Raw genomic sequence first — 16,132 nt, 5'->3', positions numbered from 1 at the left:
GGTCGAAGTGTTCTACAATGTCAATTACATCAAACTGGTTCATAGTAGTCTTCAGGTGTACTACATCTCTGATCAATTTTTGTTTACTTTTTCTGACAATTATTAAATATAGAAGTATTGAGGTTTTGATTACAACTTTTTGGACTATTTTTCCTCGTAGTTCTGTCAGTTTTTGTTTCACCTACTTTAAAGCTCTGTCATTAGGAAAATACATAATTAAAATTATATCCTTCTAATTAATCAACCCCTCTCTCAATATGAAATGACTTTTAAAAAACCTCGGTAATATTATTTTTTGAACAGTGTTTCTCTTATTATTAAAATAGCTACTGAAGTTTTCTTTTGGTTTGCTTTATCATTATATGTATTTTTACATGATTTTATTAATAATTTAATGACTACATATTTTAAGAGCAGTTTTAGGTTCTCAGCAAAACCTGAGTGGAAAGTATAGAGAGTTCTTATATACTCTATGCCCACAAACATACACAGCCTCTCCACCATCAACAGCCTGCAACATAGTGGGGCATTTGTTACATAGCTGAACCTGCTGCAACACACGATTATTACTCAAAATCTATAGTTTATATTAGGATGTACTTTTAATATTATGCATTCTATAGGTTTGGAAAATATATAATCACAGGTATCCACCACTGTAGTGTCTTACCAATTAGTTTTTCTGCCATAAAAATCCTCTGAGGTTTGCCTAATCATCCCTCCCTCCCACACAACTCCTGGCAACCATTTATCTTTCTACTGTTCAATGTTTTTTTCTTCCCCAGAATGTCATAGAGTTGGAGTCCTACAATATGTAGGCTTTTCAGATTGGTATATTTCCCTTACTAATAAGATTTATGGTCTTCTGTGTTTTTCCATGGCTTGATAGCTCATCTGTTTTTATCACTGACTAATACTCCATTTTCTGCATGTACAACAGTTTGTTTATACATTTACATACTGAAGGATAACTTAGTCGCTACCATTTTTTTGACAATTATGTATAAAACTGCTGTAAATATTCATGTGCACATTTTTGTGTGGATACAAGGTTTGAAAGCATTTGGGCGAATACAATGAAGTGTGATTATTGGATTTTATGGTAAGAGTAAATGTTTTGTAGAAAACTGCCAATCTGTCAGTATCTTGGATTTAGCAATTCTAATAGTTTTGTAGAGGAATCTTACTATTGTTTAATGTACCTAGACTATTGTATTTTAATTTTTCTTTGTGTGTTTCAGATAACCATCCTTACTTAGACATATGTTTGCAAATACTTTCTGCCAATGTGACCAGTCTTCTCTTGACATTGTCTTTAAGAAAGCAGATTTTAATTTTAATGTAGTCACATAGCCAGTTTACCAATTATATCTTTCATGGATTGTGCCTTTAGTGTTGTATGTAAAAACTCATCACTATACCAGAGGTCACATAGATTTCCTCTTATATAATATTCTATGAGTTTTATAATTTTCATTTTGAGTTATTTGTAAGTTAATGTCTGCATGGTGTGTGTGTGTGTATATATTTGTATTTTCTTTTTTTATCATAATTTAAGTTCTGGGGTACATGTGCAGAATGTGCAGATTTGTTACATAGGTATACACGTGCCCTGGTGGTTTGCTGCACCCATCAACCTGTCATCTACATTTAGGTGTTTCTCCTAATGCTATCCTTCCCCTAGCCCCCACTCCCTGACAGGCACTGGTGTGTGATGTTCCACTCCCTGTGTCCATGTGTTTTCATTGTTCAACTCCCACTTATGAGTGAGAACATGTGGTGTTTGGTTTTCTGTTCTTGTGTTAGTTTGCTGAGAATGATAGTTTCCAGCTTCATCCACGTCCCTGCAAAGGACATGAACTCATTCTTTTTTTTTTTTTTTTTTTTTTTTTTTTTTGCTGGTCCATAACTTCCTTTATTCCCCAAAATGAGTTTAAAGTCCTATTGGCCCTTAATAATAAAAACCCACTGTTTGGGAGGAGAAGTGGATAACTCATCCTACATTTTAAATGCAGTTTTTGACTTTTTGACCTGTTCTGTGAAGAACTGCCTTTAACAGATGATTTTTAGTTTTAATAGATATTTTTAGTTTTATAGGAACTTAAGAAAAAAGATTAGAAACAAATTAAATGAACTCTATGATCGATAGTACAGTATTATATCCAATGGCTACATATATTTCTATAATTATCACAATGACCTGAATGATGCAAATTATTTTATGTATGTTTTTATTAATATATATTTTTTTTGAGACTGAGTCTCGCTCTGTTGCCCAGACTGGAATGCAGTGGCATGATCTCGGCTCACTGCAACCTCTGCCTCCTGGGTTCAAGCGCTTCTCCTGCCTCAGCCTCCCAAGTAGCTGGGACTACAGGCGTGCACCATCACACCCAGCTAATTTTTATATTTTTAGTAGAGATGGGGTTTCACGGTGTTAGCCAGGATGGCCTCCATCTCCTGACCTTGTGATCCACCCGCCCCAGCCTCCTAAAGTGTTTGGATTACAGGCATGAGCCACCGCCCTCAGCTTACTAATACATTTTAGAGACAGGGTCTCACTCTGTTTCCCAGGCTGGAGTGCAATGGTTATTCACAGGCACAATCTCCACTGCAGCCTCGAACTTTTGATCTCAAGCAATCTTCCTGCCTCAGCCGTTGGAGTAGTTGGGACTACAGGTGTGTGTCATTGCACCTGGCCTGATCCCCAATTATTATAAAAGAAACCTTCATGAGTTGAAGGCAATTGGCTGTGATCTTTTTGTTTCTCTTCTAGAAGCTTTCACACTATGGGATATATTTTTAATCATCCATATTCTTAATTTTTTATTCTGGTTAAAATAGGATTGCTGCTTGTTTTTCATTTTTTTTGGCATAATTTCTATTCCTTTATGGATTTATTCATGTGGAAATACAGGAATCTCAAAGGCAACTGTTAAGGAAAACAGATTAGGGAAAGGTATTCTATAAACAGCCTTCTGATTGTAGTCACAGGTCACATCACCTTAAAGAAAACTAATTTCATATAATGCCATTATGTCAGAGTTTCCCAAGACCACCTCTGTGTTTGGTGATTCACTTGGAAGGAGTCAGCAAACAGTCCTACTCTGGGCTTTGATTTGTTACAGTGAAAGAATACAAAGTAAAATTGGCTCAGGGCAAAGGGGCATGTGGCAAGTCCTGGGGAGCCGGGCACAAGCTTCCGGGAGCCATCTCCTGTGGCGTCACCAGGATGTGCTGAATTCCTGCAGCTTCCAATTTTGACAGCACATGGGCAGTATTGTCTACCAGTGTGAGTCTGACTAGAGACTTACACAGTGTCCAAGGTTTTTATGGAAGCTGGCTACATAGGCATTCTCTCACACATACACACAAATTCCACACTTCCAGAAGAAAAGCAGCTGTTCAGAGTCAGGCACATTGTTTATGCAAACAGTTTAGGTACAGTGAGCTACTTTTCTCAGGAAATGGTGACAAACCTTTAAAATGCAAATTTCCAAACACCAGCGAAGGGCCAGTTTTACATGTAGGCCTTTCTTTTTTATTTATTTATTTATTTATTTATTTATTTATTTTTTTTTTTACTTTTTTTTTTTTTTTTAAATCTTTTTTTTTTCCTTTTTTTTTTCTTTTATTATTATTATTATTATTATTATTATACTTTAGGTTTTATGGTACATGTGCGCAATGTGCAGGTAAGTTACATATGTATACATGTGCCATGCTGGTGCGCTGCACCCACCAACTCGTCATCTAGCATTAGGTATATCTCCCAATGCTATCCCTCCCCCCTCCCCCCACCCCACAACAGTCCCCAGAGTGTGATGTTCCCCTTCCTGTGTCCATGTGTTCTCATTGTTCAATTCCCACCTATGAGTGAGAATATGCGGTGTTTGGTTTTTTGTTCTTGCGATAGTTTACTGAGAATGATGATTTCCAATTTCATCCATGTCCCTACAAAGGACGTGAACTCATCATTTTTTATGGCTGCATAGTATTCCATGGTGTATATGTGCCACATTTTCTTAATCCAGTCTATCATTGTTGGACATTTGGGTTGGTTCCAAGTCTTTGCTATTGTGAATAATGCCGCAATAAACATACGTGTGCATGTGTCTTTATAGCAGCATGATTTATAGTCCTTTGGGTATATACCCAGTAATGGGATGGCTGGGTCGAATGGAATTTCTAGTTCTAGATCCCTGAGGAATCGCCACACTGACTTCCACAAGGGTTGAACTAGTTTACAGTCCCACCAACAGTGTAAAAGTGTTCCTATTTCTCCACATCCTCTCCAGCACCTGTTGTTTCCTGACTTTTTAATGATTGCCATTCTAACTGGTGTGAGATGGTATCTCATTGTGGTTTTGATTTGCATTTCTCTGATGGCCAGTGACGGTGAGCATTTTTTCATGTGTTTTTTGGCTGCATAAATGTCTTCTTTTGAGAAGTGTCTGTTCATGTCCTTCGCCCACTTTTTGATGGGGTTGTTTGTTTTTTTCTTGTAAATTTGTTGGAGTTCATTGTAGATTCTGGATATTAGCCCTTTGTCAGATGAATAGGTTGCGAAAATTTTCTCCCATTTTGTAGGTTGCCTGTTCACTCTGATGGTAGTTTCTTTTGCTGTGCAGAAGCTCTTGAGTTTAATTAGATCCCATTTGTCAATTTTGGCTTTTGTTGCCATTGCTTTTGGTGTTTTAGACATGAAGTCCTTGCCCATGCCTATGTCCTGAATGGTAATGCCTAGGTTTTCTTCTAGGGTTTTTATGGTTTTAGGTCTAACATTTAAGTCTTTAATCCATCTTGAATTGATTTTTGTATAAGGTGTAAGGAAGGGATCCAGTTTCAGCTTTCTCCATATGGCTAGCCAGTTTTCCCAGCACCATTTATTAAATAGGGAATCCTTTCCCCATTTCTTGTTTTTGTCAGGTTTGTCAAAGATCAGATACTTGTAGATATGTGGCATTATTTCTGATGGCTCTGTTCTGTTCCATTGATCTATATCTCTGTTTTGGTACCAGTACCATGCTGTTTTGGTTACTGTAGCCTTGTAGTATAGTTTGAAGTCAGGTAGTGTGATGCCTCCAGCTTTGTTCTTTTGGCTTAGGATTGACTTGGCGATGCGGGCTGTTTTTTGGTTCCATATGAACTTTAAAGTAGTTTTTTCCAATTCTGTGAAGAAAGTCATTGGTAGCTTGATGGGGATGGCATTGAATCTGTAAATTACCTTGGGAAGGATGGCCATTTTCATGATATTGATTCTTCCTACCCATGAGCATGGAATGTTCTTCCATTTGTTTGTATCCTCTTTTATTTCCTTGAGCAGTGGTTTGTAGTTCTCCTTGAAGAGGTCTTTCACATCCCTTGTAAGTTGGATTCCTAGGTATTTTATTCTCTTTGAAGCAATTGTGAATGGGAGTTCACTCATGATTTGGCTCTCTGTTTGTCTGTTATTGATGTATAAGAATGCTTGTGATTTTTGCACATTGATTTTGTATCCTGAGTCTTTGCTGAAGTTGCTTATCAGCTTAAGGAGATTTTGGGCTGAGACAATGGGGTTTTCTAGATATACTATCATGTCATCTGCAAACAGGGACAATTTGACTTCCTCTTTTCCTAATTGAATACCCTTGATTTCCTTCTCCTGCCTAATTGCCCTGGCCAGAACTTCCAACACTATGTTGAATAGAAGTGGTGAGAGAGGGCATCCCTGTCTTGTGCCAGTTTTCAAAGGGAATGCTTCCAGTTTTTGCCCATTCAGTATGATATTGGCTGTGGGTTTGTCATAAATAGCTCTTATTATTTTGAGATACGTCCATCAATTCCTAATTTATTGAGAGTTTTTAGCATGAAGGGTTGTTGAATTTTGTCAAAGGCCTTTTCTGCATCTATTGAGATAATCATGTGGTTTTTGTTTTTCGTTCTGTTTATATGCTGGATTACATTTATTGATTTGCGTATATTGAACCAGCCTTGCATCCCAGGGATGAAGCCCACTTGATCATGGTGGATCAGCTTTTTGATGTGCTGCTGGATTCTGTTTGCCAGTATTTTATTGAGGATTTTTGCATCAATGTTCATCAAGGATATCGGTCTAAAATTCTCTTTTTTTGTTGTGTCTCTGCCAGGCTTTGGTATCAGGATGATGCTGGCCTCATAAAATGAGTTAGGGAGGATTCCCTCTTTTTCTATTGATTGGAATAGTTTCAGAAGGAATGGTACCAGCTCCTCCTTGTACCTCTGGTAGAATTCGGCTGTGAATCCATCTGGACCTGGACTTTTTTTGGTTGGTAAGCTATTGATTATTGCCACAATTTCAGCTCCTGTTATTGGTCTATTCAGAGATTCAACTTCTTCCTGGTTTAGTCTTGGGAGGGTGTATGTGTCGAGGAATTTATCCATTTCTTCTAGATTTTCTAGTTTATTTGCATAGAGGTGTTTGTAATATTCTCTGATGGTAGTTTGTATTTCTGTGGGATCGGTGGTGATATCCCCTTTATCATTTTTTATTGCATCTATTTGATTCTTCTCTCTTTTTTTTCTTTATTAATCTTGCTAGCGGTCTATCAATTTTGTTGATCCTTTCAAAAAACCAGCTCCTGGATTCATTTATTTTTTGAAGGGTTTTTTGTGTCTCTATTTCCTTCAGTTCTGCTCTGATTTTAGTTATTTCTTGCCTTCTGCTAGCTTTTGAATGTGTTTGCTCTTGCTTTTCTAGTTCTTTTAATTGTGATGTTAGGGTGTCAATTTTGGATCTTTCCTGCTTTCTCTTGTGGGCATTTAGTGCTATAAATTTCCCTCTACACACTGCTTTGAATGCATCCCAGAGATTCTGGTATGTTGTGTCTTGGTTCTCGTTGGTTTCAAAGAACATCTTTATTTCTGCCTTCATTTCGTTATGTACCCAGTAGTCATTCAGGAGCAGGTTGTTCAGTTTCCATGTAGTTGAGCGGTTTTGAGTGAGATTCTTAATCCTGAGTTCTGGCTTGATTGCACTGTGATCTGAGAGATAGTTTGTTACAATTTCTGTTCTTTTACATTTATTGAGGAGAGCTTTACTTCCAAGTATATGGTCAATTTTGGAATAGGTGTGGTGTGGTGCTGAAAAAAATGTATATTCTGTTGATTTGGGGTGGAGAGTTCTGTAGATGTCTATTAGGTCCGCTTGGTGCAGAGCTGAGTTCAATTCCTGGGTATCCTTGTTGACTTTCTGTCTCGTTGATCTGTCTAATGTTGATAGTGGGGTGTTAAAGTCTCCCATTATTAATGTGTGGGAGTCTAAGTCTCTTTGTAGGTCACTCAGGACTTGCTTTATGAATCTGGGTGCTCCTGTATTGGGTGCATATATATTTAGGATAGTTAGCTCTTCTTGTTGAATTAATCCCTTTACCATTATGTAATGGCCTTCTTTGTCTCTTTTGATCTTTGTTGGTTTAAAGTCTGTTTTATCAGAGACTAGGATTGCAACCCCTGCCTTTTTTTGTTTTCCATTTGCTTGGTAGATCTTCCTCCATCCTTTTATTTTGAGCCTATGTGTGTCTCTGCACGTGAGATGGGTTTCCTGAATACAGCACACTGATGGGTCTTGAGTCTTTATCCAGTTTGCCAGTCTGTGTCTTTTAATTGGACCATTTAGTCCATTTACATTTAAAGTTAATATTGTTATGTGTGAATTTGATCCTGTCATTATGATGTTAGCTGGTTATTTTGCTCGTTAGTTGATGCAGTCTCTTCCTAGTCTCGATGTTCTTTACATTTCGGTATGATTTTGCAGTGGCTGGTACCGGTTGTGCCTTTCCATGTTTAGCGCTTCCTTCAGGAGCTCTTTTAGGGCAGGCCTGGTGGTGACAAAATCTCTCAGCATTTGCTTGTCTGTAAAGTATTTTATTTCTCCTTCACTTATGAAGCTTAGTTTGGCAGGATATGAAATTCTGGGTTGAAAATTCTTTTCTTTAAGAATGTTGAATATTGGCCCCCACTCTCTTCTGGCTTGTAGGGTTTCTGCCGAGAGATCCGCTGTTAGTCTGATGGGCTTCCCTTTGATGGTAACCCGACCTTTCTCTCTGGCTGCCCTTAACATTTTTTCCTTCATTTCAACTTTGGTGAATCTGACAATTATGTGTCTTGGGGTTGCTCTTCTCGAGGAGTATCTTTGTGGCGTTCTCTGTATTTCCTGAATCTGAATGTTGGCCTGCCTTGCTAGATTGGGGAAGTTCTCCTGGATAATATCCTGCAGAGTGTTTTCCAACTTGTTTCCATTCTCCCCGTCACTTTCAGGTACACCAATCAGACGTAGATTTGGTCTTTTCACATAGTCCCACATTTCTTGGAGGCTTTGCTCATTTCTTTTTATTCTTTTTTCTCTAAACTTCCCTTCTCGCTTCATTTCATTCATTTCATCTTCCAGGGCTGATACCCTTTCTTCCATTTGATCGCATCGGCTCCTGAGGCTTCTGCATTCTTCACGTAGTTCTCGAGCCTTGGTTTTCAGCTCCATCAGCTCCTTTAAGCACTTCTCTGTATTCGTTATTCTAGTTATACATTCTTCTAAATTTTTTTCAAAGTTTTCAACTTCTTTGCCTTTGGTTTGAATATCCTCCCGTAGCTCGGAGTAATTTGATCGTCTGAAGCCTTCTTCTCTCAGCTCGTCAAAGTCATTCTCCGTCCAGCTTTGTTCCGTTGCTGGTGAGGAACTGCGTTCCTTTGGAGGAGGAGAGGTACTCTGGTTTTTAGAGTTTCCAGTTTTTCTGCTCTGTTTTTTCCCCATCTTTGTGGTTTTATCTACTTTTGGTCTTTGATGATGGTGATGTACAGATGGGTTTTTGGTGTGGATGTCCTTTCTGTTAGTTTTCCTTCTAACAGACAGAACCCTCAGCTGCAGGTCTGTTGGAGTACCTGGCCGGCCGTGTGAGGTGTCAATCTGCCCCTGCTGGGGGGTGCCTCCCAGTTAGGCTGCTCGGGGGTCAGGGGTCAGGGACCCACTTGAGGAGGCAGTCAGCCCGTTCTCAGATCTCCAGCTGCGTGCTGGGAGAACCACTGCTCTCCTCACAGCTGTCAGACAGGGACATTTAAGTCTGCAGAGGTTACTGCTGTCTTTTTGTTTGTCTGTGTCCTGCCCCCAGAGGTGGAGCCTACAGAGGCAGGCAGGCCTCCTTGAGCTGTGGTGGGCTCCACCCAGTTCAAGCTTCCAGGCTGCTTTGTTTACCTAAGCGAGCCTGGGCAATGGCGGGCGCCCCTCCCCCAGCCTCGCTGCTGACTTGCTGTTTGATCTCAGACTGCTGTGCTAGCAATCAGCGAGACTCCGTGGGCGTAGGACCCTCTGAGCCAGGTGCAGGCTATACTCTCCTGGGGCACCGTTTCCTAAGCCCGTCGGAAAAGCACAGTATTCGGGTGGGAGTGGCCCGATTTTCCAGGTGCCGTCTGTCACCCCTGGAAGGGGAACTCCCTGACCCCTTGCGCTTCCCGAGTGAGGCAATGCCTCGCCCCTGCTTCGGCTGGCGCACGGTGCGCTCACCGACTGACCTGCGCCCACTGTCTGGCACTCCCTAGTGAGATGAACACGGTACCTCAGATGGAAATGCAGAAATCACCCGTCTTCTGCGTCGCTGGCGCTGGGAGCTGTAGACCGGAGCTGTTCCTATTCCGAACTCATTCTTTTTTAGGGCTGCATAGTATTCCATGGTGTATATGTGCCACATTTTCTTTATCCAGTCTATCATTAATGGGCATTTGGGTTGGGTTCAAGTCTTTGCTATTGTGAACAGTGCCACAATAAACATATGTGCTCATTTGTCTTTATAGTAGAATGATTTATAATCCTTTGGGCATATACCCAGTAATGGGATTGCTAGGTCAAATGGTACTTCTAGTTCTAGATCCTTGAAGAATCGCCACACTGTCTTCCACAATAGTTGAACTAATTTACAGTCCCACCAACAGTGAAAAAGTGTTCCTATTTCTCCACATCCTCTCCAGCATCTGTTATTTCCTGACTTTTTAATGATCACCATTCTAACTGGTGTGAGAAGGTATCTCATTGTGGTTTTGATTTGCACTTCTCTGATGACCAGTGATGATTAGCTTTTTTTTCACGTTTGTTGGGTGCATAAATGTCCTCTTTTGAGAATGTCTGTTCATATCCTTCGCCCACTTTTTGATGTGGTTATTTGTTATTTTCCTGTAAATTTGTTTAAGGTCTTTGTAGATTCTGGATATTAGCCCTTTGTCAGATAGGTAGATGGCAAAAATTTTCTCTCAATCTGTAGGTTGCCTGTTCACTCTGATGATGGTTTCTTTTGCTGTGTAGAAGCGCTTTAGTTTAATTAGACCCCATTTGTCAATTTTGGCTTTTGTTGCCATTGCTTTTGGCGTTTTAGACATGAGGTCTTTGCCCATTCCTATGTCCAGAATGGTATTGTCTAGGTTTTCTTCTAGGGTTTTTATGGTTTTAGGTCTTACGTTTAAGTCTTTAATCCATCTTCAATTAATTTTTGTATAAGGTGTAAGGAAGGGGTCCAGTTTCAGTTTTCTGCATATGGCTAGCCAGTTTTCCCAGCACCATTTATTAAATAGGGAATCCTTTCCCCGATGCTTGTTTTTGTGAGGCTTGTCAAAGATCAGATGGTTGTAGATGTGTGATGTTATTTCTGAGGCCTCTGTTCCATTCCATTGGTCTATATATCTGTTTTGGTACCAGTACCATGCTGTTTTGGTTATTGTAGCCTTGTAGTATAGTTTGAAGTCAGGGAGTGTGATGCCTCCAGCTTTGTTCTTTTTACTTAGGATTGTCTTGGCTATTTGGGCTCTTTTTTGGTTCTATATGAAATTTAAAGTAACTTTTTTTTTCTAATTCTGTGAAGAAAGTCATGGTAACTTGATGGGGGATAGCATTGAATCTATAAATTACTTTGGTCAGTATGGCCATTTTCACGATATTGATTCTTCCTATCTATGAGCATGGAATGTTTTTCTATTTGTTAGTGTCCTCTCTATTTCCTTGAGCAGTGGTTTGTAGTTCTCCTTGAAGAGGTCCTTTACATCCCTTGTAAGTTGTATTCCTAGGTATTTTATTATCTTTGTAGCAATTGTGAATAGGAGTTCACTCATGATTTGGCTCTCTGTTTGTCTATTATTAGTGAATAGGAATGCTTGTGATTTTGTACATTGATTTTGTATCCTGAGACTTTGCTGAAGTTGCTTGTCAGATTGAGGAGATTTGGGGCTGAGATGATGGGGTTTTATAAATATATAATCATGTCATCTGCAAACAGAGACCATTTGACTTCCTCTTTTCCTATTTGAATACCCTTTATTTCTTTGCCTGATTGCCCTGGCCGGAACTTCCAATACTATGTTGAATAGCAGTGGTGAGAGAGGGCATCCTTTTCTTGTACTGGTTTTCAAAGGGAGTGCTTCCAGTTTTTGTCAATTCAGTATGATATTGGCTGTGGGTTTGTCATAAATAGCTCTTATTATTTTGAGATACATTCCGTCAATACCTATTTTATTGAGAGTTTTTAGCAAGAAGGGGTGTTGAATTTTGTCAAAGGCCTTGTGTGCATCTATTGAGATAATCATGTGATTTTTGTCATTGGTTCTGTTTATGTGACAGATTACGTTTATTGATTTGTGTATGTTGAACCAGCCTTGCATCCCAGGTATGAAGTTGAGTTGATCATGGTGGATAAGCTTTTTGACGTGCTGCTGGATTCTGTTTGCCAGTATTTGATTGAGGATTTTGCATCAATGTTCATCAGGGATATTGGCCTGAAATTTTCTTTTTTTGTTGTATCTCTGCCAGGTTTTTGTATCAGGATGGTGATGGCCTCATAAAATGACTTAGGGAGGAGTCACTCTTTTTTTAATTGTTTGGAAATGAATGGTTCCAGGTCCTCTTTGTACCTTTGGTAGAATTTGGCTGTGAATCCATCTGGTCCTGGGCTTTTTTCGGTTGTTAGTCTATTAATTAATTTACTGTCTCAATTTCAGAACTTGTGTTTGGTTTATTCAGGGATTCGACTTCTTCCTGGCTTAGACTTGGGAGGGTGTATGTGTCCAGGAACTTATCCATTTCTTCTAGATTTTCTAGTTGATTTGTGGAGAGGTGTTTATAGTATTCTCTGATGGTAGTTTGTATTTCTGTGGGATCAGTGGTATTATACCCTTTATCATTTTTTATTGCGTCTATTTGATTCTTCTCTCTTTTCTTCTTTATTGGTCTGCCTAGTGGTCTATATATTTTGTTAACCTTTTCAAAAAACCAGCTCCTGGCTTCATTGATTTTTTAAAGGGTTTTTCGTGTCTCTGACTCCTTCAGTTCTGCTCCAATCTTAGTTATTTCTTGTCTTCTGCTAGCTTTTGAATTTGTTTACTCTTGCTTCTCTAGTTCTTTTAATTGTGATGTTAGAGTGTCAATTTTAGATCTTTCCTGCTTTCTTTTCTGTGCACTTAGTGCTATAAATTTCCCTCTAAACACTGCTTTAGCTGTGTCCCAGAGATTGTGGTACATTGTGTCTTTGTTCTCATTGGTTTCAGAGAACTTCTTTATTTCTGCCTTAATTTCATTATTTACCCAGTAGTCATTCAGGAGCAGGTTGTTCAGTTTCTACGTACTTGTGCAGTTTTGAGTGAGTTTCTTAATCCTGAGTTCTAATTTGATTGCACTGTGGTCTGAGAGACTGTTTGTTGTGATTTCTGTTCTTTTGCATTTGCTGAGGAGTGTTTTACTTCCAAATATGTGGTCAATTTTAGAATAAGTGCAATGTGGTGCTGGGAAGAATGTATATATTCTGTTGATTTGGAGTGGAGAGTTCTGTAGATGTCTATTAGGTCTGCTTAGTTCAGAGCTGAGTTCAAGTCCTAAATATCCTTGTTAATTTTCTTTTTCATTTACCTGTCTAATGTTGACAGTGGGGTGTTAAAGTCTCCGCCTATTATTGTGTGGGAGTCTAAGTCTCTTTGTAGGTCTCTAAAAACTTGCTTTTTGAATCTGGGTGCTCCTGTATTGGGTGCATATATATTTAGGACAGTTAGCTCTTCTTGTTGCATTGATCCCTTTACCATTATGTAATGCCGTTCTTTGTCTCTTTCCAACTTTGTTGGTTTAAAGTCTGTTTTATCAGAGACTAGGATTGCAACTCCTGCTTTTTTTTTTTTGCTTTCCATTTGCTTGTTAAATATTCCTCCATCCCTTTATTTTGAGCCTATGTGTATCTTTGCATGTGAGATGTGTCTCCTGAATACAGCACACCAATGGGTCTTGACTCTTTATCCAATTTGCCAGTCTGTGTCTTTTAATTGGGGCATTTAGCCCATTTATATTTATGGTTAATATTGTTACATTATGAATTTTATCCTGTCATTATGTTGCTAGCTGGTTATTTTGCCCATTAGTTGATGCAGTTTCTTCATAGTGTCGATGGTCTTTACAATTTGGTATGTTTTTGCAGTGGCTGGTACTGGTGTTCCTTTCCATGTTCAGTGCTTCCTTCAGGAGCTCTTGTAAGGCAGGCCTGGTGGTGACAAATTCTTTCAGCATTTTCTTGTCTTTAAAGGATTTTATTTCTCCTTCACTTATGAAGCTTAGTATGGCTGGATATAAATTCTGGTTGAAAATTCTTTTGTTTAAGAATGTTGAATATTGGCCCCCACTCTCTTCTGGCTTATAAGTTTTCTGCAGAAAAAGCCACTGTTAGTCTGAAGGGCTTCCCTTTTGTGGGTAACCTCACCTTTCTCTATGGCTGCCCTTAACATTTTTTCCTTCATTTCAACCTTGGTGAATCTGACTATTATGTATCCTGGGGTTGTTATTCTTGAGGAGTATCTTTGTGGGGTTATCAGTATTTCCTGAATTTGAATGTTGGCCTGTCTTGATAGGTTTGGGAAGTTCTCCCAGATAATATCCTGAAGAGTATTTTCCAACTTGGTTCCTTTCTCCCCATCACTTTCAGATACACCAATCAAACATAGGTTTCATCTTTTCACATAGTCCCATATTTCTTGGAGGCTTTTTTCATTTCTTTTCATTCTTTTTTCTCTAATCTTGTTTTCTTATTTTATTTCATTAAGTTGATCTTCAATCTCTGATATCTTTTTTTTCCACTTGATCAATTTGGCTATTGATACTTGTGTATGCTTCATGAAGTTCTTGTGCTGTGTTTTTCAGCTCCATCAGGTCATTTATGTTCTTCTTAAAACTGGTTATTCTAGTTATCAATTCCTCTAACCTTTTTTCAAGGTTCTTAGCTTTCTTGCATTGGGTTAGAACATGTTCCTTTAGTTTGGAGGAGTTTGTTATTACCCACCTTCTGAATCCTACTTCTGTCAATTCGTCAGACTCATTCTCCATCCAGTTTTGTTCCCTTGCTGGCAAGAAGTTGTGATCTTTTGGAGGAGAAGCGGCAAGATTTTCTGGGTTTTGGAATTTTCAGCTTTTTGTGCTGGTTTCTCCCCATCTTTGTGGATTTTGTTTTTAAAGTGACATCTAGGTGTTTCAGCACCATTTATTGAAAAGACTGATTTTTTTTGTTCCTTTAAAATCACTAGATAGCTCAATAAATTATGTATCTACCAAGTTCTCTGAAGAACAAGTGAGTCTTTGGCAATTTTTATAACAGTCGACATCATTTTAAAATCCCTAAGTATTTATAAATTCATTGTTTGTTGGTAATACATTAAATATATTCTTGAATATCTGACTTTTATAATCTTGCTGAGTTTTTCTTGTCTTACTCTTTATGGAACCAATAACTATATTTAAACAAATCCTTAGAAACCTTAGAAATACCTAATTTATCTCCAGATTATTTTTAACATGTAAGTATCCTCTCTAGAATTCACAAAACCTCTCCAGAGTTTCCTCACAGATGTTTTCATTGCTTTCAGAGTGTAATAATTGGATTCAATGATTGTGTAAAATACAGCAAGAAACTTATCCATAGAGTGGTTGCTGAAGGGCCAGATATAGATGAAGTTGCATGGGCCAAAGAAAAGAATCACTACTCTGATGTGATTGGTTAAAGTAAAATGGGCTTTGGATTGCCCAATAGAAGAGTGGTTTCTAACAGTTATGAGGACTAGACTGTAGGAGATAAGAAAATAATGAAGCATCTCAGGGAGATCATGCTACTTTTGGCAACAACGACTATCTGTACAATATGTGCATCTATGCAGGCAAGCTTAGTAATCAGAGGGAGATCACACCAAAAAATACTGTCTACCACATTGGGAACTTTGATGTGAAAGGTAAATTCAAATCAAAGGGTGTCTGAAGCTCTCAGTTAAGAAGACCTAAGAAATTCCAGCAAAACGTACACCTTTTTGTTCATGATGGTCATGTAGTGTAGGGGTTACAAATGGCCATATAGCTATCATAAGCCACAGTGACTAACATTGCCATTTCAACCCCACCCAGTAAGTGAATGAGAAATATATGAGTGAAGCATCCAACAAAGGACCTTGTCTTCTGCTTTTTTTTTTTTTTTCGAACTTCACAATTATCTCAAGGTTGGCAAAGAAAACTAGGGTCATATCCACCAAGGAAAGATTCCCAAGGAGAAAGTACACGGGATATTCAAATATTGGATATAAAACACTGTGACTACAATGAAAAGGTCATCTGAAACTGTGGCCACACACATGGCTAAGAATGGTGCAAAGAGAAACTATTTATCCTGGGAACTGGTGAGTCCCCGCAGAATAAATTCTGACACTGGGGACTGATTTAGGTTCCATGGACTCCATCATATCGCATGTTCTCAGATGGCCTGTAGAGAGAAATAAGAGAGCACTGATAGAGCAGAGGTTGCCAACTTTTACATTCTTTCGGTTTCTTAATATTATTTTTTGACATTGAAATTTAGTGCCATTCTCCATTACCTGTAAGAAGGACATATAGTCTAAATAATCTACCTCCGACCCTAGCTTAAGTTCTACTCTTTTTTTGTTTGTTTGTTTTATTTTATTTTTATTTTTATTATTATTATACTTTAAGTTTTAGGGTACATGTGCACAACGTGCAGGTTTGTGACATATGTATACATGTGCCATGTTGGTGTGCTGCACCCATTAACTCATCATTTAGCATTAGGTATATCTCCTAATGCTATCCCTCCCCCCTCCCCCCACCCCGCAA

General features: G+C 38.7%; 1 pseudogene; it reads right to left on the bottom strand.

Annotated features, from left to right (window-relative positions):
• Nucleotides 1-14,790: 14,790 nt before the first annotated feature.
• Nucleotides 14,791-15,873, bottom strand: LOC129013210 (olfactory receptor 4K17-like; annotated as a pseudogene).
• Nucleotides 15,874-16,132: the final 259 nt, after the last annotated feature.

The sequence above is a fragment of the Pongo pygmaeus genome, chromosome 15 (genome assembly GCF_028885625.2).
Source record: "Pongo pygmaeus isolate AG05252 chromosome 15, NHGRI_mPonPyg2-v2.0_pri, whole genome shotgun sequence".
NCBI classification, from domain to species: Eukaryota; Metazoa; Chordata; class Mammalia; order Primates; family Hominidae; genus Pongo; species Pongo pygmaeus.
Note: the sequence above shows the minus strand (reverse complement) of the source record. Positions and strands in the feature narration are given on the sequence as shown.